The following is a 26926-nucleotide window of genomic DNA, read 5'->3' as shown; positions in this document are numbered from 1 at the left end:
TATAGTGCTGATACAAGTATACCTTATGATACAAGTATTGATAGAAATAAGTTTAGAATAGTTTTTAGATTTGCAAGTGACATCAATAAGTATACGGAAATTATTAAAAAGAATTGGCATCTATTACATGAAATACCAGGTCTGGTTTCCACAGTTGGTGACACCCCAAACTTCAGTTTTAGAAATAATGTGTCTTTAAAGCAGCAGCTCTGTAATAGAGAACATCAGTCTTTTAGAAAATTCTTTCAAACAGACAGGGCACCATCCGTGCAGGAATTGTGCTGCTTGTCAGCATGTCTACACTAAAAATGAGTACATTCATCCTGTGAAATGTTTTAAACTTTATACGAAGAATTATTATGATTGTAAAAGTGTCGATGTTGTTTATTTTTGTTTTTGCCAAGCATGCCATGCCTATTATGTAGGCAAAACAAATAGGAGCTTTAAAGAAAGAATGTTAGAACATATAAGGGACATACGGAACCAGAAGCAATCAAATGCTCTAGCTAATCATGTCCTGAATACAGACAGTTGCCATTGTTTTAAATTTTTAATCTTACAACAAATAGTAAGGACAAACAGAGGTGGTTACGTAGAAAACCACACTGAAGAATTAGAACAACAATGGATCACTAAATTGCAAGCAGATAGATATCCTGGTTTGAATGGCTGCACCTCATTAGTTCCTTACCTTCAGGCCAGGCACCTTAAACACTAAAACATGAGTTTTTTTATATATATATATATTTTTCATTGTACTATTATGGTTATATGTGTGTGTATATGTATATATATATATATATATATATTTTAATAATCATCAGGGATGACACCCCCCCCCTTTTTTTTTTAATATTAATATTTGTTTTAAATATTATTGTTTTTAAATATTATTGCTTTTAAATATTATTGTGTGTAAATACACACCTTTCTATATATTTTATGCATTTTTCTTATGGATATTGATATATGTTCTTATGTTAGTGGAGTAATATCTCTTTAAATTGTGATGTCATACTAATTGTCCTAGTATTTAACCAAGCATCAGTTGTAGTGATGTGGTCTGATGAAGCAACATTAAGTTGTGAAAGCGCTTACCGTTTGTCTTCTGCAATAAAGTACAGTGACTGATTTCTAGTGTGTAACTTTGGTGCCTTAATTTACTTTTGCTGTTGTTGTGTGTTTTGGGCACCTCAGTGTACCTGCAGCCATTTGGTTTTTGCATCTTCAGGGTTTATAATGAACAGGAACACCTGTGATAATATCAAGAGAATACTATCAATAATTGATTATACTAATAATTCAAAAAAATAACTAACTATGGTTAGTCTGGATATCAGAAGTGCATTTGACTCAGCTGGCAATACTTACTATAAGTACTGCTGGTGTAATGTAATTTTTTAAGCAATTTATTACAATTAATCAAACGTCTCTTCTCCTTTGCATACATTAAGATAGGCAGATATAATTCCCACTCAATCATGGTTACTAAAGGTACTAAACAGGGTTCTCTCTTGTCCCCATTGCTTTTTGTTCTAGTTATGGAACCTTTTGTAAATTATATAAGATCAAATAAAAACATCAAAGGCATACTAATAAATAATAATGTAATCCCAAAATACAGTATTTGCAGATGACATCCTATTAACTTTGACTGATTGTAATTCTTCTCTTATTGCAGTATTCCAAGCAATACACATATTCCAGAAGAAATCTAGACTCAGTTTTAATGAGAATATGACTAAAATACTACCTGTTAATTATAATATTAACAAATAGATAAGAAATTGCATAAATACATTGTGAGAGATGATGAAATCACTTACTTAGAGATAACCTTGAATGCTATTATTAAAGGTATAAGAACTCTTAATTATAATATTAACTTAAATTCCATAAAACAAACTCTTAATAAATGGAATATTTTTTTTACTATGGAAGAGAAACTCTCCTTAATTAAAATGATTACTCTTCCTAAAATTATATATATAATACAATTGTTATCCCTCCTACTCCCAAAAATATAAACAACTATAATTCTTTGTTTCTGAGATTTGTATTCTTTCCTAATAAGCCTATATTGGTTTCAGACCATCACATTAGAGCTTGGACATCAGGTGGTATTGGTCTTCCAGCTTTAGAACTATATTCCTTATCCTCAATTGTTAATATAATAATTTCTTGGTTAAATAACAAGTATAATGCCAAATGGAAAGATGTTCATGGAGGTATTTGGTGTAAATCTAATAATTTAACAAAATCATGTCATATTAAAATAGCTACTAATAAATTTCATGGGTTAGGAAAAGACTATTTTATAGAAAAAAACAAACCAGTTAAGTCTTATTATATCAATATGATAATAACCTCCTTTAAAAATGTCATTTTCAGGAACCCTGAATATGAAGCATGGATTCTCTTTCTATTTCTAAATGCCTATAGTCAAAAAAGTATGAATGCATTTAATTTAGCAACAATGACTACATTTAAAGGCAAAAACCTGTTATACTGTTATCAATTACTAGACAATGGGAAGTTACAAAATGTTGACCATGGGGAGAATAAAATAAAGAATACACAGACTTATTTGTTGTGTAAGCAGATGTGCAATCCAGTAAATGGAGCTGAGGGGCGTGCACTAGCGTGCAAACATGGAAGTGTCTGCGGCATGCAAATCACCTCATAAGCAGGTGAAATGCATGCAAATGAGGCAAGTAGAGTGATCTAGCAAATAGATAGGCAGTCGTGTAGACCCTGTGTTGGTGTCCGTAATGTACATGAAACATTCCATGTACAGGATGTAAAAATGACACCAGAGGCTGTGAAAGTGTACTTACAGTGGCAGAAATAGCATAGAGGGCACATATATGTGCAAAAATAACTACCATGTGTCCAAACCATATGGAAAATAATGTAAAATAGTTTTATTTTTTTAATACCTTGAGTATGTTTGTGCAGCGTTCTGCAGTGCACAAACATGCCATTATGTAAAAAAAATATATAAAAAGATTGTAAAAAACAGAATTTGTGAGTATGTAACAGTAATGCATTATAGGACCTTGTGAGGAGTACGTACAATGTTAGAATGCTGTGACTGCTAATGAGGCAGGGCCTGAAACCATGTAGTTTCCAGGTACTGTGCACGGATCTGTATGCAAATAAGTTGGGGTTACTGAATAGCACAAATGGTTATCTGTGTCTGCAGATCCCATCCGTGTACCCACATAACCATACTGGTGTCCACAAAAGACGTAGCTGACATCAAAAAGGGGTGTGTCCGCAAACGTTTAAGCTCACTGGAGCTCAGTGGCACCTGTTTGCACGGCACACCATTGAGCTGAGCAGGGGAGCATCTACACTGACTGCTAAGCTGTGTTTACCTCTGAGGCATGGGTTTTATCATATTTGTGCATGCTTGCACAGTGTGCTACCATTGTGAGCATGACCTTCCAATGGGGCATGGAAACTGATTGCTAAGCTTTGTTTTTCTTTGAGGCGTGGTTTTGCTTGGTGTGCCACACTGCTCACCAATGAAGGCTGTCAAAAAAATTGACTGAGAAAGCCAGTGATATATTAATTACTGATAACCCCTGTTTCAGTTAAACTAGGGCCATTAAATCCCTTAATGATGTACTTGGCAGTTGGAATGCATCATAGTTACCCCATCACACATTCTGCACCTACAGCAGAGTACAATAAAAGTTGCATACACCCTACAATCTGATATTTCCCCTATATTCTGCACTGTTGGAGTACAGACTTTGGAATTTTATCTGAGAGGATGTTAGGGTCTGCTGCATTTCTGCTACATATGTATGTGCTTGATGCTGAGGCCAGTGCACCTGCTGCTGATGCTGACCATAGACCTAGATTGAGAAGGAGAAGAGTGCTTATGCCCAGGGTAACCTATCAGGATCTACATGAGCTGAAGATTGTAAGAGCACTACAGGGTGGACAGGGATATACTACAAGATCTCACTGAGTTCTGCCGACCTCAACTCAGACCCAGAGCCAACTGAGGGGAACCCATCCCAGTGGAAACAAAGGTATGTGTAGCCCTTAGGATACTAGCTGCAAGTACTTTCTAAAGACCGAATGGGGACATGATGGGGATCAGACAGGCATCTGCTTCCAGGGTACTCCACCAGTTCCTGGATGCCATGCTAACACATGCCAGTGAGCACACTTAGTTTCCCCCACACCCCTGAGGAGAGGACCAGCAGTACACAACTCTTCCACCACAGCACACTACCCTGAGGTACTGCATGCCATAGATTGCACTCATGTACACATCAAGGCACCACCCGGTTAAAAGGGTAGAATCTATGTCAACTGCAATGGTACAGCTCCATCAACTGCCAGGTCATGTGCAATGCCCAAGGCATTATCCTGAATTTGTGTGCTGGCAGCTCTTACAGTTATCATGACTCCCATATCTGACATGCATCACAGCTGAACCAGATGTTTTCTAGGGGAGACATCCATTATGGCCATTTACTTGGTGATGCTGACTGCGACTGGAACCATGAATGATGACACCGATCAGAAGTGTACACCCACCCACAGATGAATGCCATAATGAGGCACACGCACAAGCTAGGAACATCACAGAACATATGTTTGGCCAGTTGAAGTCACAGTTCTGGTGCCTCAATATATCAGGTGGAGCCCTGCAGTACTCTCCAGCAACATGTGCACAGATGTTCACAGTATGTGCCATGCTACACAATATGATCCTGTGGAAATAGCTGCCGCAGGATCAGCAAGCTGTAGGGATACAGCCCCCACCAGTGCCTAGGTCATCACAGCCACAACCACAGTGGGACTCACAGGAAGAACCCCCTGAGGCTGTCCTTGTAGGCAAACATAGGCATGCCCAATATGCCCTGGCCTTGCCCAAGAGACAATGCATAACACAAGCACTGACAACCTAGGGTCCTAGGGACTGACACCTTACTCTGACGCACATACATATTAATAAAAATGATGCAAGCCAGCTCACACAACCTGTACCTCATCATGCATTGGCTGTGGGCTGTGTGTATGAACTACAGGTCTGCCAACTGCTGCATTCACAAGGTAAGCCACTCTCCTATACACCAGTTGTAAGGGGTACTATAATATGGTAGTATATGTATGGACCTGCTGCATGTAGGCAAGAGAATATAGAGGGCTATGTATAGTGTGCTACTGGGCTACTTGCAGAGATCTATAGTGGGCTACTGGGCTAATTGAATAGATCTAGCAGCCACTTAGGACAGCAGGTACTCTGTTCACTAGTATGTGTCCCATAATATCCACTAGGCCACATGGCTGGAAACTCCATGACATTATTCTAGGGGGATGCCAAACAGTGGCATCATAGGACAGTCACATGACTGCCTATGCCAGCAGACCATAGGCTGGTCACCCCACACCCCAAACACATTACTAGTCCCATACAACTACTGTAACAGTAAGTCTGCAATGACATACCAGCAGACCAGACAATTCCTGTATGTTGTTGATAGTGTGAGGAATTAAACCTCTCTGTCTGGCAGCTGGTGTGGCTCACTGGGCCAGGGAGAGTAGCATGGGCGATAGTGCTGATGGCTCCAAACTGGCAGCATCCAACATCTTTTGCATGTGTGGTGTATGTTGGTATTCCCACATACTGTCATAACCCCTCAATCTGTTACTGTAAGAAAGCCAGAGTGAATGGGGGAACAAAGGGCCATACCTACAGACAGACATTATACATGCTCTGAGTAACCTAGCAGGTGACTAGTATAATAGCAGGCTGAAACAGGTCAGATTAGATGCAGGATGTAAAGATCATCACTTAAATGTGTCAGTAGTTTCAAAAAATGTGTCAGTAGTTACAAAAATTCAGTATCCACTTTTTACAGTATGGCACTGGAAAACCACAAACGTATGAGGAACACAGCAAACATATGGGGCGAAATTCTGGACATTCTGCAAAAATATGTACAGGGAGAGGTATGCAGACTGTCACGCTTTGTGTGGTGTTACATCATGTACCCCAGTCACATCATACCTCTCAACCTTTTAGAGCAGGAAATCTGGCCAAAGCCTTGAAAAAAATGTGGGACCAAAGCCCATAAATAGTGAAAGGTTTTAGATAGTTGTTCCTACAAATGTAGAATGTTGATAGAATAACAGGACATACATTAACATGAATCTCCTAATGTGTATGGAGACTGAAACTCAAATGTCTGCCATTATTTATTGACTTCAGTCTTCACTAATTTGCCACAAATTTGCCAGAAAAATACAATGTTATGTGAAACAGGACAAAAATAGGAGGCAAAATTCTAGACAATCTGTGAAGCTCTGTATAGTTGTGAGGTATGAGTCACATACTAAGATCAGCAAACAGCTGGGGAATGCCTTGGACAATATCAGGGAACTGCAGTACTATGCTAACAGGTGCAACAGCCAATGGTCTGCAATGCACATAGTCCCAGTCCCAAACTGGAGTAAAGGCAGCTCTGGCCTGGAGTCACATTGTAAGTACTGAAAATCACACTGGACATGGTCCTTCACTTAGCTATCTTGAGACTAAGTCTGTTGCCTCTACTGCTCAAAGAGCTGCAATGTGGAACTAAGTCTGTGCATACACAGAGCTACATATACATATCTGTCTCTCCCTACCCCCTCCTCACACTTGATTAGTGTCTCTATCAGTATGTGGCACATATATATATATGATAACAAAATGTACTTTATACATAGCTATATAAAGTTCAATGATAAACTCCCCAAATATATCTACATAACACATTTACATAACATACACACACAACTACATTTAAGGAGACATCCCTGTTATACACATTTATATATATATGTGTAGGGATGTACGAATGTCTCCACATACCCCAGAATTCTGGGGTTATCTGCACTTACATATCACAACAGCTGTCCAATGGAACCAGACTTAGGCTGCAACAGTGCATAATCCACGCACCCACAGACCCCTTTGCCTGCGGGCTGTTACCCTGGAGACAGACACAGGTGTTGTAATGTACAATGGTGCAACACATACCTTGGACTTGGACAGGCCATACTATCTCTGGCCACATGTCTGCCTATCAAACTGAAAACAACCACATATGGCCAGACTGGGAAGTGCACACACATAGCAGGGATATTAAAAGGTATCCCACCCATAGGACACTAGATACAATAAAAGTACCAAACAGTATCACTCTGCAGGCCACGCATTCTGTCTAACACAAGGCCACTTTGCGTACTCCACAAGTACTGTGTCTGCATCAACATATACAGCATATATAACCTGCGTCTCATGTGGTAAGTACTGTGAGCTGCAGTGTGTACTTCTGGATAGGTAGGAGTTTTAATCTCACATCCTCCAACTGTGTGTGTGTGTGTGTGTGTGTGTGTGTGTGTGTGTGTGTGTGTGTGTGTGTGTGTGTGTGTGTATCAATATATCCTCTCACAGCACTATATAAATGCCAATCTGGGCTATTTCAGTGTGATAGCATGCATTTTATGGCCCTGTGACTGGCTGCTGGCCCCTAAATCTGCTCCTCTACAAGGCCTGCTGATGTCATCCATCTTAAGAACACTGGCTGACAATCTAATAGCAGATAAACTCTGGGGTGAATGCGATAAATACTGCACGCTAGAGTGCATGCTACTAGGAAGGTTGGGGTTTTAGTCTGACATCATCCAACTTGTGTGTGTATGTGTATGTGTTGGTGTGCAAACATATCTCTGTGCAGCACTCCAGACAAACCTGTATGGACTATCTCTGTGCAATGGTTATACATTTTATGCCCTATGAGTAGCAGATAGCCTCATCATTGGCCTCCATCACAAGGCCTGCTGATGTCATCCACCTTAAGAGTGCTGGTTGAGAATGCAATACCAGATTAACAGTGTGGTGCATGTAATATATGCTGTGAGCAATAGTGTCAACCACTAGATAGGTATGGGTTCTAATCTCACATTACCCAAGTGTGTGTTTGTGTGTGTGTGTGTGTGTGTGTGTGTGTGTGTGTGTGTGTATTAATATATCCCCTCCCAGCACAACGGACACACTCATATGGGCTATCCCCATGTAATGGTATGCATTTTATGGCCCTGTGACTGGCTGCTGGCCACTAAATGCCCTCCTCTTCAAGGCTTACTCATGTGATCCACCTTAAGAGCACTAGCTGACATGCTAATGAAGGATAAACTCAATGGCACATGCAATAAATACTGGAAAGCTATAGTGTGTATTATTAGATAGGTAGAAGTTCTAATCTCCCATCATTCAGCTTGTCTCTATGTGCAAATATATCCCCATGCATCACTTCAGACAAGCCTATATGGGCTATCTCTGTGCAATGGTTTAGCATTTTATGCCTTGTGACTAGCTGCTGGCCTCAAGATTGGCCTCTTTCACAAAGTCTGTTGATGTCATTCACATTGAGTGCTGGCTGACAGTGTAATATCAGATAAACAGTGTGGCACGTGATAAATACTGTGAGCTATAGTGTGTACAATTAGATATGTAGGGGTTATAGTCTCACAGCATCCAACTTGTGTGTTTAAATATATTGCCCTTGCAGCACTAGAGACATTTCCATGTGGCCTACATTTGTGCATTGGTTATGCATTTTATGGCCCAGTGACTAGCCTCTGGCCCTAAATTGCATTCATCTACATAAGCATAATTGATATCCACCACCATCTAGAGTTGTATGTGCAGAATACCGAGGTAATACCTATCAAGAATAGTATACCATGTCACAGGGTAGGAAAGCATGATGATGCTGACTGTCCCCATTGTCCTTGACACACTATTCTACACATATGTACCTAGGGAGCCATGCATGTATACTGGCTTACATTGCTGGTGTCATATTTCTACTGTGCTGCCTTGCCATCCTGTCCAACTGTGTTGCTGCCATGTGTCCATAGTTGAAACACTCAGATTCCTGGGAAAAGACATACACAGGTATGTGACATATCTGTCATTCTGTAACACTACCACCAGTGTACCATCAGGCAACAAGATAGACAAAGCTTGATGTGTAGTCATGACATATGCCACCATGCAGAACCTGTTGTGGCCAACAACCACTGCCCCTGCATAGCACTACTGCACTACACACACACACATGTAAATTAATATAGTCATCCTGTGCATCAGATACATATTTGCAGTTCCTTGCATCAATGGCACAGATGGCAGAGATGTGGCACAGGTATCATCATATGCACAGGATGTGGTGTGGAGGTGCCAGAGGCCTAGGCTGTGCCAAACAGTTGACAGCATGTCTGTGAGTCAGGAAAGGGTGCTGATAAGATGAGTCATGGAGAGGTGTTGTGTGTCTCTTTTGGTGACCTGCAAGTGGCAGTGGTGTTGGAGTGTGTGCATGTACACAGTCAAGCCCAGTGCTAGCCCTACACATGTGTATGGTGGACAGCCATGGACCTTACATGGTAGAGTGGACTGTTCACCATCTCTGGCCATGAACACAGGAACTGGTTTCACCAGGAGTAGCACAGACACCACCATGCCCAAAGTAATATGTGGTGCTAGTACCTAATGGTGACTGCAGTCTGCTGGGCCTGTGTCCACCACGGGACCACCCAGGACCAAGTGCCCATGGCCTGCCACATCATGGTGTGAAAAGCACACTTCTCTCAATAGCTCTGGAGGTACTGCCACTACTGGAGTGTGAGTATGCACTGCAACATGGACTTTCAGCAGATGGTGTTGCTGGCCTTCATCCATGTGTCTGATGCCAAGCTCCAAACAGATATTCCAGCACAGAAATGTGTGGTCAAAGACAGACACTGTCTCAGCCCACCATCTGTCCACTACATCAGTGAAATGATCCAGGGCATCACCAATGCAGTGGATGCATTTACGGATGTCAGACTGTGCTGCATCCATAGCCTTAAGCCTCCATTTGGTGTTGCATTCAGAATATGCCTGTGCCTCCATGACAGACCAAAACATGCGCTGAGTGGCTCATAATGTCACACCTGCAACAGGAGGTAGATGAGCAGCAGTCCTCCTTCAAGCACCCCTGTCAATCTGCCTGTGTGGGACGTCACCAGTTCTGTGGCTATTGCCAGTGTTTGCACTCACTGACTCCATAGTTCTCACATTGTCCTGTACTATGTCGCCACTTTCTGACTGTTCAGTATATGTAGCACCTGGTGACTGGGTATGTGTGGGCATACTGACTGTGTGTGAGGACAATGGGGGCAGAAGAGAGATGTCAATTCAACCCCTGACAATTCCACCTGTGTGTCACTATGGCCACCATCATCATCAGAGTCTGATGAGACACTGACATCAGGTTGTGAGAAGGACAGACTCCAACACCCCTGTTCACCTGTGAGAAGCAAGACAGAAGCAGTACATTACCACCTGCACTATTATGTATAGTAATCCACACAGGCTCATGCAGATGAGGATCCACAGCTGCATTACATGCCCCACATCTTTGCATCTCTGATCCCATGCACAATATACAAACCCATAACAAAATACACAGACAAGTCAGGCCCTGCATAACATGCATGTCACCTACATCTGGTTAACTTTGCCAGTGCAATACACCTATGAGGTATGCAATATAACAGTGTATGTGATAGAACTACACAGAAAACCCAGTACACCTATCTTGAGAATGACATATCAGTTGTAGTGCCACTGCCTCAGGTATGTACCATTTCCCTATTGTGTTTGAGCAGGCATCTTGGAGTAATTGCCTCATGTATAGCAGGCTGCGTAGTTGCCCATAACTATAAGTGCAAACCTGTCAATATTTGTACAAATACACACCTATCATTCCCTAGGCTATGCACTGTAGTTATCTGCTCCGAATTGGAACATACAACTATTCTACTCTGGCTACGCACAACAGTTGTGCATAAGACAAAATGGCAAACCTTAACTTTCATAGGGTATATATGATCCATAAAACAACAGTATCACACTTAGCTACAGGACCATGGACTCCGACCACACCTGAATGACCAATGAAAAGAAGAGGGAGAGGTATTGTCAGCAACACCAAATGTTGCAGTGTTACAAGGTAATATGTGTGTATATCCACATGCGCAGTAGCTAATGTGATACTGGCTATATTGCTGATATTCTGAGTATGTTTGTAACAACTGTTTGTAAAATCCAGCCCCCCAATGCAGATAGACCTGACACCCATGTACTGGTATGTAGAGCCTGCCACATTGATTGATCCAGTATTATACTAGTGAACATAATAAGCTTAACTGGACACTCCTCTGATGTGGATTCTGTGGCACCTACCTCCAGGATGTATAGCATGATGGATGCCTGGGAGCAGTTGGTTGATCCTAGGTTCACCAGGAATTCCACTGTGGGCACTAGTGGTTTTTCTGTCGCAGGCCCTCCACAGGTGGCAGCATGATCCCTGGAAACAGCAGCTGCCCTTTGATGTGGAACATTGACCATATCCTTGGCCCGGTGTCTGACCTGCTCGTAAGTCCTGTCCTGTTGGCCAATGTGATTAACAGCCCTCACATGGTCACCCCACAATGCTGCCTGCTGTTCATGATTGTGGTGACCTCTGGAAAGCAGGATGTGATGCTGAAGTCTGAGGGCATCCAGTATAGCATCATTCTCTGCAGATGAAAATGGTAGATGCCTCCTTCAGTAAATCATTCCTGCAAGACAACAAGTGGGGAACACATTACAGGACCAGATACACAGATGTCCACTATGTACAGACCCTACACACCCATAATAGTCTGCACTATCCACTGCTTCCTCCCACGTCATACCCCACAGTCTGGCAACACACTACATGTGTAGCTATCACCAAGATATTAGCAACACAGGGCAATGTCCCTGTGTGCCATGACAGATTCTGCAGTATGTCTCTACACCCAGCACTACAGTCTACTGTGGTGTGTCCCTTATGAGAAAATCCCCACTATGTCATACAGCCACTGTCAGACAAATAGCAATGTGCTATTACAACAACTATCTGGGGACAGTCCAGCAACACCAGTGTGTGACAATGACAGAAAGCAATGCAAACCTGCTGTAGTATATTTTCCCTGTAGGCATCATACTTCTCAGCGATATAGATGTTTGCAGAATGTCAGCAGGTTTGCCTCGTAGATGTGGTCCTTTTTACACAAACATGTGGATGTCTGACAAATGGTTGTCCAATCACTGATGGCTTCTGTCAGAAAATTAAAACCGAATCTGACTGTCACACATCCCACCCCTCAGAAAACACTTCTGCTACAGTAACATCAGTTAGTATATTCACATTCTTACTTTGTATGGCCAATATGCATACTCTGTCGCTGAGTTAGGGCCTTTGTCCCCCCTTAATTATGGTTTTGTCCTGATTTCTTAATGTAGGAGTTTGGGAGGTATGTTAGGCATAGCTCTCAACCAAACAGGGACAAATGTCCACGAAACAGGACTTAGCCAGAGTACATCAGGGACCTTCAGGGACACTTTTACAATGTTAGAACTATTTATGTGTGACATTGACAGACTGATAGGAGGTGAATTACACTATATCATTTGGTGTTATGGAGTGTACACTCTTACTTAGTATCACTATATGTCCTACATGTAATCCACTATCTTTACTACAACAGTCGACTGTTGTAGGAAGGATTGACAGGGACAGAGCAGAGATGTGATTCAAAGCAGGGACAGCTGAGAGGTATGCCTGTAGGTGTTGGACAGCAGAGTATCACTGACATGTCAATATCATAGATCTAATACAAGCATACTGTTGTAATCCCTATTCCAGATACCTCCATCCTCCCATCTGCATCCTGTTTTATAGAGAAATCTAGTACATACCTGGTAGAGTGATATATTCCTGTTTTGAAGCATTCTTCTGCAAATGCTTTGCACATACGCTGTCTGAGTAAAACCACATGCAGAGCTGTTCCCCATAAGCAGTTGCTTGCCTTTTGTAGGTAATGCTCATTAACAGGTAATTGCCTCTACACCAATCTGTGGCTCAGAATTGCTAATTGCATCCAAAACAGCTGAATTGAGCTATCATTAGCCAATGACAAGGCACCACAGTGTAATATATAAGGCCTTCATGCAGGCCTTGGCCCCTTTCTTAGTTTTTGAGTTGGATATTACTGAGCTGTGGAAACTACAACATCACAGAGTAAGTACAGATACTGTTCACTGTAGAGATGTATGAAGTATGTCCACAGTTTTGCATCATATGTTTGGTCAATGCCCCATGGCATTGTGGTCATCTGGCAGTTCACTGGCAAACATTGTGGGCTGAGGTCAGTAAGGGGAGAGAGACATGTGAGTGTCACACTTCTTACCCATCAGAATATGCATGCTAATGTGGTAGCTGCTATTCTATCTACTTACTATCATTGTAGGGGCAAACTGTGAAATATATCCCTATCTCTGGCACTCCCCCCCTTTTATGTATGACTGAGTCTGGATCACCTGTTCTAGGGAGTTGGGAGGTATGGTAAGTCTGTAGCAGCTACCTTAACATAGAGCTGTATATGCGCAGCTGCAGCCTATGACACATGGGGGGGGTAAACACTTTGGACACCAGTAAGCTGTATGTGTAAATGTGGCAGCAGTGTCAATCCTGTTGTTATGGCAGAGACATGGTGAGGGTCCCTTTTGCAGTCCAGTTGAGTTATGTGTTTAAGGTACATCTGTTATGTAACAGTGCCAATAGCAGAGTAGTAGGAGATATATAGGTAGACTATACGAATATTTGCAGTGCGTCCCTACCTGCAGGCCTTTGACTTGCAAAACTGGGTAGCAGATAATGCAGTAACAGTAACCTATGGGGAATAAAATTGCATGGCAAAGTCATTACTTGCTGTCTTCACAACAATGTATAACTGAAGTGCAACACACGGGATTTTAACTCAGGACTGTGTGTGGCACAATACACTATCTTTAAGGCATTTAACAGACTGAGCTACTGAATTAGTGCTGCAGCAGGTGTATTTGCAAGATATATGTGCAGACATACAGGTTGTGACACATGTCTGCATCCATCAGTATGTGCATGGCTTTCAAAGGCAGTTGTTCTGCAGCATGGTCCCAGCTGAACATATGTTCTGTGCCATTGATGCCGTAGCAGGTGTGTTTAAAGATGTTGCAGGTAAAAGGAAACATTTGCCTGCTATCCCAGGCCTCACATACTGCCATTATTATTTATTTGGCTGTCTACTGGTGTATTTTTGCATCAGAGTCCCAGGTACACTCCCATTTTCCCATTAGGTTTGATTTCTGTCTGTCAGTGGCAATCAATATGTTTTACTGGAAACACCTATTTAATTAAGGTCTGTGTGATGTAGTGGGTTAGTGCAGTAAGCTGTAGTTAACAGGGTCCCGGGTTCAAAATGTGGCATGGTTGATTATTTTGTACATATGCCTAACACTGTGAGAAACACATAAGATCATTAATACACATTAAAGGTAATTTAAGTGGATTTGTGTGGTGTGGAGCATCATGCAGCATTGCGGCACTTCACTTAGCTCCACGCAAACCCACGCTAAACATTTGAAAAGAAAAGAAAAAGAGGGTGATAGGACAATGGTGAAATGAGTGCTAGCAGGGTGAAAAACACAATGAATGGCAGGTACTGATGTGCAGGAAGGGTTTAGGAAAGAACCATAGCTTTCCATTTTTTGTACAGCAACAGCTGTGCATTTTGACAGATTTTGTTGATGAATGTGGACTCGGAAACCCTAGAGAGAGGGGTGAGGACAACATAAATGTGTTGACAATTTTATTGGACCAAATTAGTTGTGTCCAGTGGACACATGTGAAATGGAAATCTATGTATGGAGCATTTTTTTTTGTGAAACAGGTGCCCTTTATTTTAAGGTTCATAGGTTCATAGTTGTGTTCTAGGCTAATGGCCCTGAGGCCTTTACAAGCATAGCCCATATAAGTGCCCTGGCATTGTGCTGCCCGTCGTTAGTTCCCAGTGCCTCTATCAAGAAGAGCCACTGGAGTGATCCCCAGGGTGAACTTTCTATTTCCCATCCATTTATCAAGATTTCACTTGAAGAGGGCTAGTGAGGTGCTCTGCTTGACATGTATGGGGAGTCTATTCCAGAGCATGGGTAGTCTCTGGGTTATGAACCTGTCCCTCCATCATGTTCTGTTGAGTGTGGTAATGAGGTTAAGGCCTCTGGAGTGTGTGGTGTGGAGGGATTGGGATTTCTTTAGACGTAGCATTTCTAACAGAGCTGGGTCAAACATGGCTTTGTAAGTCATGCAGAGATCGCCTCTTCATAGATGATATGAAACAGAGAATAGCTGGAGTTTTTGAGTCTGTCCATGTAGGACATGTGTTTAACACTTAGGATCCTCTTCATGGGGTAGTTTTGTGGCCTCTCCAACTGTTTCAGGTGTCTAGTGAGGTACATGCCAAATGGGGGATTATACTCTATGATTGATCTAATGAGGGAAAAGTAGAGAGAGACGATGACCTCTTTCTTCCTTTTATAAGGAGAGACTGGAACGTTGGGGAAGGGGTATATGTATGTGTGTGGAGGTAAGCTGGGTAGGAGAGGATGGAATTACAGACGGAAAAAACAGACAAGACAGCAGACAGTGGCAGTGTGTGACACATGAGTGGGGGCAAACACCTTGGATGTGGAGAGTGTTGTGGAATCTGAGATGCATGTGCCTCCAGATGGCAGCAGAGTGACTGACATCCCTACACATGACCAGTCGACACTGCTAATTCACTGCCTTGAAGGTGGCTATGCTGTAGGCTGGGTGGCAGGGCTAGCTGGCCCCACCAGGTTGTTCGGTCTGCCCTCAATCCAGGGCAGGCAATGTTTATAGCTCCTATGAACAATCCTGCACTCCATGACCAGTAGTTGATCCTGGGTGACTACTGCCCCTCGGCCACTGCTCCCAGGAGGAGGCTGGGCCTCATCTCCAGAGGCAATTCTACTAGAAGGTGCTGCAGGGCCAGCAGAGGGGGCACCACCGGCCTGGGTCTCAGACATAACAGGACCCAGCGCCCTGGCCAGCTGAAGTAGGGTAGGCAGATCAGCAGGAACCAGCCTATCCTATTGTGCTTTGGTTATGGAGATAAAGCAGTACATATAGGTTAGTTATGAACAAAACAATTATTAGTAATAGCATGCCAAAACACTGGAAATAACCCCATTACATTTCAATGTATATTATGTGAAACCCAATAGATGACAGAACAGTCAGTATATTAACAGCATGCCAGTAACAGTTAAGGCATAAGGCCAATAGAATAGGTAATTCAACAAAATATGTTAATATGCAACCATTTTAATACATAACAATAATAAAACACATGCCCCAAAATAAGGTTTAATGTAACATATGTTAATAGCAAACCATAACCAATGAATAACAATAATAAATATATGAAGATAAGGGGTGGGGAGAGAGAGAACTCAAGTCCATTAATACCATTATAGGCTATATAGTTGACAACAGTATTGCTATCTACTCTACACATCTGTCCTTTCTTTATATGCAAAAGTGCCCTATAGCTGCTGTAGCAGATACTTACCTCTCAAGTTATCCACATGAGACAGTATTGGCTAAGCAGTAACAACTGCAGGTAGACAACTACACAGAACTTGCACATCAGGTGTATCTATATAACTGCCAAGGTGTACTGTGGGCTGATGTAGTGATACTTTGCTATTTACATAATCATGTCGGTGACACATCTGTAACAGAGGGATTATACACTAGCAATTATATTACATGGCAGAGTGACACTTGAAAGACATGTATGTGCACAATACAGGGAGTAAACAACTATCATGCCTTGCTTGGCAGGCATGGGGATAGAACCCAATAGCAGTGACTGTAGAGGACATCTGCATTGAATGTATTAAGTGCCTTTAGCAACCTTTAACAGACACTCCAGACATGCAGCCATACCATAGTTTATGCATTTTATTTTTTTTCTTTTCTTTTATTATTATTATACTTATTTCCTTTATTTTATGCTGTATTTTCACATTCCAGGTAATGACTGTAACAGTATGTAACATCTAAACGCACAATTATTTACTTATAATATGGGCTACCTCATCCTGTGGAGAGAATATCTGTAATTATTATGCAACTGATACTGTAATATTTAGTGCTACATAGTACTGGATTCGAACCCTGATCTGTGTGTGGCAAAAATGTACTTCATCTGGAGTATTTAGCAAACTGAGCTACTGAGTCACCTCTGATTACTGACTGAATGATATTTGCCTAGCTCACCTGGCAGAAGAATATGACCTTGTAATAGTAGTACAGTTTTATACTAGACTGCAGTGACAGTTGAACACACATGCATGAAATTCAAGCATGGCAGAGATACTAGGTAACCTATTCATTATTACACAGAATGCAGGTGTACACAATACATTGTTAGTGTGTTGAAATATCTGTGAAGTCAATAAACAATATATGATTATGGGTTATTATTTGCAGTCTACAACTATATACTGTTATACCTGACTGCAGCACCATACCTCACAGCCTGAAAGCATGTAGCTGACCTACAATAGTGAAAACAAGACATTTTTGATATACACTATTTATCTTGTTGTTATTGCTATTGGTTCATGTGTTGTTGCAGAACAGTTATCATCTTTAATTTCTTATAAAACAGCCCTGAATCTGCACTTATTGCACAACAGACTTCATTAGATATACCTTCATGCAGGTACTGATATGATTTCATGTTTTTATTGCAGAATAGTTGTTATAACTGATTTATTGCAAAACAGCCCTAATTCCACACTTATTGCACAACAGACATTATTAGAGATACCTTCATGCAGTTACTGGTATAGTTTCAAGTTTTTATTGCACAATAGTTGTCATTATGCACGTGTTGCAATACAGCTGTAATTCCACAGTTATTGCACTACAAACTTTACTGCATATACTTTATTACTGTTAATGCTTTAGTCTTTCCTGCTTATGGCACTACATTTGACAGTATGCACTTATTGTAACACAGGTGTAAGTCCACATTCAATGCAATGCACTCTTTACTGTATATACCTAATCACAGTTAATGCTTTACTTTTTCTTGCTTATTTGACTATAGATAGCAAAATACATCTGTACTCACCAGAGTCACAGCACAACATGGCCAAACACCTGGCATGCACATCGAGGTTGTGAGCCCTCTCCTCTACAACTGTTGGAAGAGAAGAATGCCATTATGCATACCAGTTTAGAAGCCACTCAGATTAGATATCGGTGGTACAGAGGTGAAAGTACTTTCATATATGTGGAACATCCCCTGTCCAAAATTCTTGGACCCAAGTGTCTAAGAGATCCCCCTTATGTCTCTTCAGGTCATCATGGTCGTGATGATACTGCTCACCTGTGCAGAGGATACCAGTTGCACTGGTGAGGTCCCTTGCAAGCTGGTCCCAGGCCTCTGTCTTGCACTCTGAGCTCTAGTAACCCCCTTGCAGAAGCCAGCCTTCATGTTTTTGTACAAGGAGTCTGACCATGACCCTGAACTCCAGGATGCACCAACGCTGTCCGCAAAAGCGCAAACCCTCACCAACGCCTGCCATAGTATCCTTCAGAGACAGAACTCCAGTGAATTGTGTTGTATTCCTGCTTAGTGAGCTCAATATAACCTATTTTCCTCCCCTTAAATGCCATTGGGCAACATTTAAAAATGTGGTGCATCGCTTAGCACAACACAAACCAGCGCAGCTCAGCCAAGCAGTGCTTAGCAGTGGTTCATGTTGTACAAACAAGCCAGGCAGTGCCAAGCAGTGCATAAACGTACCAGCCGTTATTTTGTTTATGCAGTGTTTTGCAGGTCTTAGCATGTTTTAGCAAATCTTAGCTGAGTGCAGCAGGCCAGTATCTAAAAATAATTTGCATTTCAAACAAAAACTTGCCCTTACTTGCATTCAAACCCTGCATCTACTGCACATGAGGCAGTAACTCTACCAATTTAGCTACATGGATATGCAGCATTTTGTTCTACCTTTACATATACCTCTGAGCTACCATTAAGCAGTGCTGAGCACCGCATCACACAAACACGCTCAGCTATGCTTAAATTTGACCATTAACTAAATAATTAACTACACCCAGTTTCTATTTTTAAATGTCTGCCAGGTGTCTCTGCACTGCTTAGCACTGCTGAGCTCCATGCCGTACCAGGCAAACATGCTTTTTTTAAAAAAATAAAATTAAAATACATTAATATAATACAATTGGAGAGTGCAGGGAGTGTATTACTCATCTGCAGACGCAGTTAGCACCACACTCCCTACATTCATTCAATAACTGTATTCCATAACTCTCCCTTGGCAACATGCCATGATTAATATGCATGGCGCACTGCTGAGAGGGAACCGTGTATATGGACATGGTAACATTCCATGTAGGCTCTACACTATGCTTACTTTATTAAATTTAGGGGTATATCTAATCTGATATAATTATTTGAACTGTATAATAAACCAAAACTTATGACTAAAAGTCATACTGTGCCAAAAAAGTGAATAGCAAAAAAAAAAATAAGAAAAAAATAAACAGTGCAACTAACAAGGCAAGCAGCATAAATGTGAGAAAGGCACAAAAAGATGTTCAAAGCTGTTTAATAAAATGTAGGATAAGCGCTTTTACATAAAAATGCTTCATCAGATCCTCAAGCATCACAAACATTAACCATTTTTAAAAATCATATTACCCATGGAGTCCTATGTGCCTGCAATGTTGTTACCCAATTAATTTCCAAACATTCCGTTCTATTAACAATATCCCCACCTCTAATAGATTCAGATACATCTATTACAGTAAACTTAAAATAATGTCTAAAATAATCCCTAATATGTTTTTATAAAGCATTCAGACTACTCATTCTCTTTATATCCCCAAGATGCTGTAAAACACGATCCTTCAGCTTTTGGTTAGTCTTTCCTACATAGTAGGAGCTGCAGTCAAAGCAGGAAGCTAAGTACACCAAGTCAACCATTTGCAGTCAGCATGTATCTTAAAAATATATTTGTTGGACATTCTTTTAAGTTTACTGTAATAGATGTTCCATTAAAACCTGCATTGAAATCAAGACCTTTGCATCATTAATTGTTTTTATTATTTGATTGGGAAATATGATTTTTAAAAAGGGTTAATGTTTGTGATGTTTGAGGATCTGATTAAGCATTTTTATGTAACAGCGCTTATCCTATATTTTATTAAATAGCATTAAATGTCTTTTTCTGCCTTTCTCACATTTATGCTGCTTGCCTTGGTAGATGAAAATAAACTGGGCCACAATCCAATCTCCCACTAACTCACTCAATATTAACTTATATAACTTAAAATAACTAATCAATTCCACTACCAGGCCTTCACTGGAACTACAATAGACTGGATTCTAGTATCCAATCCTCACTATATCTCAGATAGTAGTATTCTGCCAGACCCACTAGCTGACCATTTCCCCACTTTTGTCCACCATCTCCCCTCTTCTATACAACTAACTCACACCTATATTTCCACTCGTTGCCTGAAGAACTTCAATGCTGAAACCTTCTAAAATGCACTAAAAAGCACAAACTGGAACCCATTAAAAACTCTTTCCCTAGATAATGCTCTATCCTACTTTAACTCTACTTTGACAAACCTGATGAACTCCTTTGCCCCTCTAAAAACAAAACATATAAAAAGTAACCCTGTGCCCTGTTTAACCAAAAACACCTTAGCTACTATCCGACTCCTTGACAAAGCCTGGACACTTTTCCATAAAAATAAAACCACTATCAACCTAAACTAATATAAAACACTACAAAATAAAGTAAAAAAAGTATTACCTTAGACCGCAAGGCCTATTTCTCCACTCTCCAAGCCAACCACACCACCAATCCTACACTATTTTTGAAAGGAATCTCATCTCTCCTCATCCCGGGAAAAAAAGAAAACCCTTGCCCCAACCCAGATGCCTCTGACATGGACTTGGCCACCCAATTTAACTATTTCTTCATAGAGTCCATAAGCAAGCTAACAACATCCTTCAGCAACACCTCTACAACCCCTCTTCAGTGTACTCCCATCCCTTCCCCCCCTAGCATCCCTTGCCCCCAACCTACACCTTTCTCTATCAATCTCATCTCTATAGCCACCATAAAAAACTTGTCCTAAAATTAAAACCTGGTTCCAATGCCCCTGATGAATTTCCCTCCTACTTCCTAAAAGTGGCCGCAGAAGCCATTGCTCTCCCAATCGGCATACTAATTAATCGGTTTATCTCAGAAAGTCGGGTCCCCCAGCTCTGGAAGAAGGCCTTTATTATTCCTCTCCATAAAGGTGGCAGTAATAATGACATCCCAACTTTTGCCCTATCGCCATCTTATCCCCTATTTCTAAGCTACTTGAAAAGTGTGTACACCAACAACTCTTACCGTATCTCATCAATAATCAGCTTTTTACCCCCACACAACATGGCTTTAGACCAGGTCATAGTACCTCTACTGCCCTCCTCTCCTTCCTAGAAACAATCAACAAAGCCCACGACTCTGGCCACTTTGTATCCACCCTTTTCCTCTACCTCTTTAAGGCATTTGACACTATTTCCCACAACCTCCTTCTTACCAAACTCTCTAAACTTAACCTATCCCCTTCCTCTACCCAGTAGTTCTCAAGCTATCTCACACAGGCAACAAGCAGTTAAATGGAAAAAAAAAACTACCTCACCCTTCCTTAATACATCCACAGGTGTCCTCCAAGGTTCCATTCTAGGCCCCGTACTATTCAACATATTCATGATTTCTTCCAAGCCATTCCTAACTCCAGTCTCATCCAATATGCAGATGATTCTACTATAACCTGTTCCTCCCCTTCCATCACAACTCTTAACAATCTAACACATGCCGTTTTCTTTTCCACTGAGCAGTGGATGCTTGATAACCATCTAGCCCTTAATGCAACCAAAACAAAACTTATGTTATTCAATGCATCCAAAACCTCTTCCCTAGACAAACAATCCTTCCTAATTACCAGCAATAATAATACCCCCCTAAAAGTAGTCTCTGACACAAAGTTACTAAGAATTATCATTGACAATCAACTAAAATTTGATAAACATCTACAAGCAAATATAAAAAAAAACATAAAAAATTAGGTATGCTTTACCGCCACAGTCGCTTTATCTCTTCCACCACCAGGATTACATTAGCTAATACATAACTCGTACCATCCCTTTTATATGGTGCATCAAGCCTAACCAGCCTACAATCTTCCCTCAAAACAAAACTCTCATCTTGTTATAACAAAATATCCAAATTTGCGGCAGGTCATAGAGCCTCTTCTCACCACTGAAATTCCCTTCACCAACTAAGTTGGCTAGAATTACCAAACTTCCTCACACATACCCAGCTCATCCAAGCACACAAACTTATTAATAACCTGTCTCTCTGCTCCTCCCTAGCAAATACCTTTGAAATGCGGAAACCAGATAGACTCCTCAGATCCAATTCCCAAAACCTAATTAAATTGCATAAACCAACATGTCCTGCTGGGAATCAATTGATGTCCTTCACTCTTGCACACCTCTGGAACTCTCTCCCTTCTCCCATATGCACCACCAGCAGTCTCTCCTTGTTTAAAACTTCACTACATTCGGACCTTACTTCACAATGGAAATGCTCTTGCTGTCATCCAACCTAATTCTACCACACTTTCTTCCTAACTTTCCAAACTTTGTTGCCTGTCACTACCTCCTAAAGTTTTACATCCCTTGGGACATATTCGACCAATGACTAAACAATTACCTCATTGTAATTCCCTAAAAAATAAAACAAAAAAAAATACTACTTACTGAATTAACCTGATGCAATTTTCCTAAGGAAAACCTTTTTTATTTCTGAATTATGTAACATCTATTTGAATTGTGCAATATGGGTTTGTGCTATACAAATTATGTATTTAACATTTAATTGAAATGTATATTATGGATTTGTGCTCTTTCTATACTATGCATTTGTATTTCTCTGGAGCTTTTCTCCCCAGGACTACATTGAAAATGGGCTCCTTGTAGCCCAACGGACAATCCTGGCAAACAAACTGCAAATAAAATAATAAATACAAATATATTAAAGTTGCACTGTGTTTATTTTTTCTTGTAATTATTTGAATTGTATTTGTTTTTGTATTATTTTTGAAGACTGTAAAATGATTATTCTTAAAATGTTTTGTAATGCTCTGGAGCTTTTCTCCTCAAGCATCCACTGAAAATAGGCTCCAACCCAGTTAGACTTTCCCAGTAATCAAAGGTCAATAAATAAAATAAATAACTAAATTAGCTTTATTCATTCATACGTGATTATTAGGCTAATGGTGCAGCAGTCTTTACAAGCCTAGCCAATAATAACAAGGACATTATAATTTTATATCATAGTTCTCCACATGTAGGATGGGGTAGTATCTGGGTGTGGGTCTTTAGGTGTTGGAGCCCTGAGTCATTTTACAGACTGCCTCTGTCCATAAGGGACATGGGCAGTACCCCAGGAGTGAATTTACAGTTCACGCTCCATTTATCCAATTTTGTTTTGTAGAGAGTGAAGGACAAGCTTTGGTTCAAAAAGATGGGTAGTTTATTGCATAGACAATGTAGCCTTTGTGATATTAATCTGTCTCTCCAGCAAGTCCTGTTAGAGTCACAAATAAGGTTCAAGTCCATGGAGCACATAACTCTTGTATATTTTTTCTTGTGGATATGCAACATTTTCATCTTTGGCTGAATAGAGACAGGGCCAGTCCACAAAAGACATGTGTCTTACACTTTGCAATATTTTTTAGTGAGAAACTTTGGGACCACTCCAGTTGATGTAAGTCCCTGGTTAGGTACATGCAGAAGGGAGCATTGTACTCGGTTATGGGCATGATGAAGGATGAGCACAATGGCACTATGACATCCATTGACCTTGATGGCATGCCTTTAGTTATAAGCTGATCCACTCAGAAGGATTTACTCACTGACGTAGCTACCTGGTGGTCAAAGTATAGATTAATATCTGTCTGTGTTCCTAGGTCCCTCATAATTGGGTCTAATTTTAAGAGTGTGCTATCGATATTATAATTTGAAGTGATATCTGATTTACTGAAGGGTATGATTACACATTTTTTTTTGTATTTAGTCTCAGACCATGGTTTTGGCACCATTTTTTGTCATATTTATGCCTGTTTGGAGGATGTCAACATTGTTTAGGAATTTAATAATTTCTCCCAGCTTACAGTCTTTGGTGGACTTGGTGAGCCAGGGATTCCCAACATAGGTCTTCACTTCAGAGAAGTATATGCCAAACAGGATGGTTCCCAACATCAAGCTGTGTAGGACATTGCTTGTAATAGGTTTCTTGTCAGAAGTGGATTTATCAGGTCTATATTACGTGATCGAACATTTAGGTAATCGAATACCTAAACGTCGACCCGTAAGTGTTGAACTCTGACAATCGCGAACAGCCATTTATGCAAATTTTTCCCTGAGAAAAAATTTGCTTGGCTGTCATTGGTAATTTGCCCTTTTTCCCCAATGTAGAGCAATCTCGGAGTTCATATATTTACTTAGGGGTTTTCTGGGGGGCACAGACCCCCATGTCAGGAGGTGTGGGGGCAATGCCCTTCACTTGATTAGTGTTTAAAGGTTTGTTTTGTTTCCTACAGCTAAGTACATTTTTTTCCAGTGAAAAAAATTGCATAAATGGCTGTTTGTGGTTTTAAGGGCTCGACATTTACGGGTCAACATTTAGGTGTTCGATCACCTTAACACTCAATCACGCAATATAGACCCAATTTGTCTAGCTGGACATGTGTCAAATCAATAGTCAGCTTGATATCCACCTGATGATATAGGTGTTTATGTCTAATGCAGTAAGTTTATCTATAATCCTCAAGTGGGGGATTGTGCTATGGAACAACTTGTTACCACTCCCACAAGAGGGGAAAACATACTGGACCTGTTCATCACCAACATGGGGACTTTATGCTCCAGACCAGAAGTGTATCCCTCACTGGTAAGATCAGACCATAAACTAATCTCACTGGATATTCACATCCCGACCCCACCCCCTGCCCAGAAAACCACAGTGAAAAACTTCTCTAAAGCAAATTTCACACTCCTCAAAACCGAGGTGGAATCCTTCAAAGCCCCCGGGCCTGTGGAAAATACGGCCCAGACCGCAGAATCCTTTAGAAATGCATTCTATGAACACCTTCAGGAATGCATGGATCATGCAATCCCAAATAAAACCAAGACCCAATCCTCCAAAGGCAGACATCCTGTCTGGTGGACCCCACCATAAACAAACTATACAATAGAAGGAGGAAGCTACTACATGATAGAGCAAAATCCCAAAAAGGGAAGGCATCTCTGATCAGAATTAGCAAAAAACTACGGGCACTCATAATCATCTAAGGACATCTTCGAGAGAAAAATTGCACAGGACACTAAGGATAATCACAAGGCTTTCTTTAGTTATGTTAGTAACCTGGGTGGGAATTCCCAGATATGCTCAGAATTAGTCCAAAATGATAAAAAATACACCGAACCCACAGACATTGCCAACATGCTAGCTGACAGGTTCAGCGCAAGCTCCCCCCCCTCCCCACCAAAAGGGCAAATATCTATCCCAGCAGAGTGCTGCCCCCCCTGACATCTCAGATGCTCAGGTAAGAGCCGCCCTCTCCAAAGCAAAAAACACAGCATCAATGGGACCAGACGGTGTCCCGGGCTGCATCCTACATGAACTCCAAGAAGAGCTAAACCCAAACATAAAACTACTGTTCAATCTCAGCCTTACTACAGGATATGTACCCAAAGAGTGGCATACAGCAACAGTGGTCCCTCTCCACAAAGGGTGCCTCAACGGATCCTGGAAACTATCGCCCCATAAGCCTGACTAGCTTGGTCTGCAAAGCTATGGAAAGGATCATCATGGACCTCATAAATAAAGATATTGGGGACCTACAGACAGTGGATCCTACCCAGTTCGGCTTTGTTAAGGGCAGATCCTGCCTCTTAAACCTTGTTGATTTCTTTGAAACAGTCACCAAGGCCATTGACGAGGGGAAGGTGGTCCACACAGCCTACCTGGACCTCGTAAAAGCTTTCGATACAATACCCCACTCGGGCATTATAGATAAGCTCACCAGCTTAAATATAAACCCCTATGTCACTAAATGGGTTGCAAACTGGCTCAAGGACAGAACCCACATGGTTAGAATTGCTGGAGCCATGTCAGACTCCAAACCAGTTACAAGTGGCATCCCACAAGGCTCAGTCCTGGGACCTCTCTTGTTCGGTATATATTTCTCGGAGGTACAGGCCAACACAGAAGGACTGTGGCTGACCAAGTTCACAGATGACTGCAAACTGGGCGCCATAATTGACTCTCCAGCCGACACAAGCATCCTCCAAAAGGGCCTCATAGAAACACACAACTGGTGCCAGAGCCATGGCCTCAAGCTAAACGCCAAAAAGTGTATAGTCATCCCCTTTGGCAAAAACAAAGTGCCCACAAATTACCACATAGGTGGTAATCCATTAAGTACAGAAGACGTAATTAGGGACCTGGGGACCCAAGTTGATAGCAATCTCTCATTTGACAACCACGTGGCCAAAGTGGTTAGAAAAACATTTTATATAGCCTACCTAATCATGAAGGGATTCACATCTAGATCAGGGGAGGTTATCGTGCCTCTTTACTCATCCCTCATCAGGCCCATAATTGAGTACAATGCCCCTTTTGGGATGTACCTTACCAGACACCTGCAGCAACTGAAAAGACCCCAAAAGTACCTCACCAAGAGGATCAAAGGGCTCAAACAGATTCCATATGCTGCCCGGTTAAAGAAACTCCAGCTCTACTCAGTGGCATACCACCTGCTCAGAGGCG

Source organism: Protopterus annectens, chromosome 1.part0, assembly GCF_019279795.1.
Source record: "Protopterus annectens isolate FY-2018-M chromosome 1.part0, PAN1.0, whole genome shotgun sequence".
NCBI lineage: Eukaryota > Metazoa > Chordata > Ceratodontiformes > Protopteridae > Protopterus > Protopterus annectens.
The sequence above is the reverse complement of the archived record's forward strand: the minus strand, read 5'-3'. Positions refer to the sequence as shown.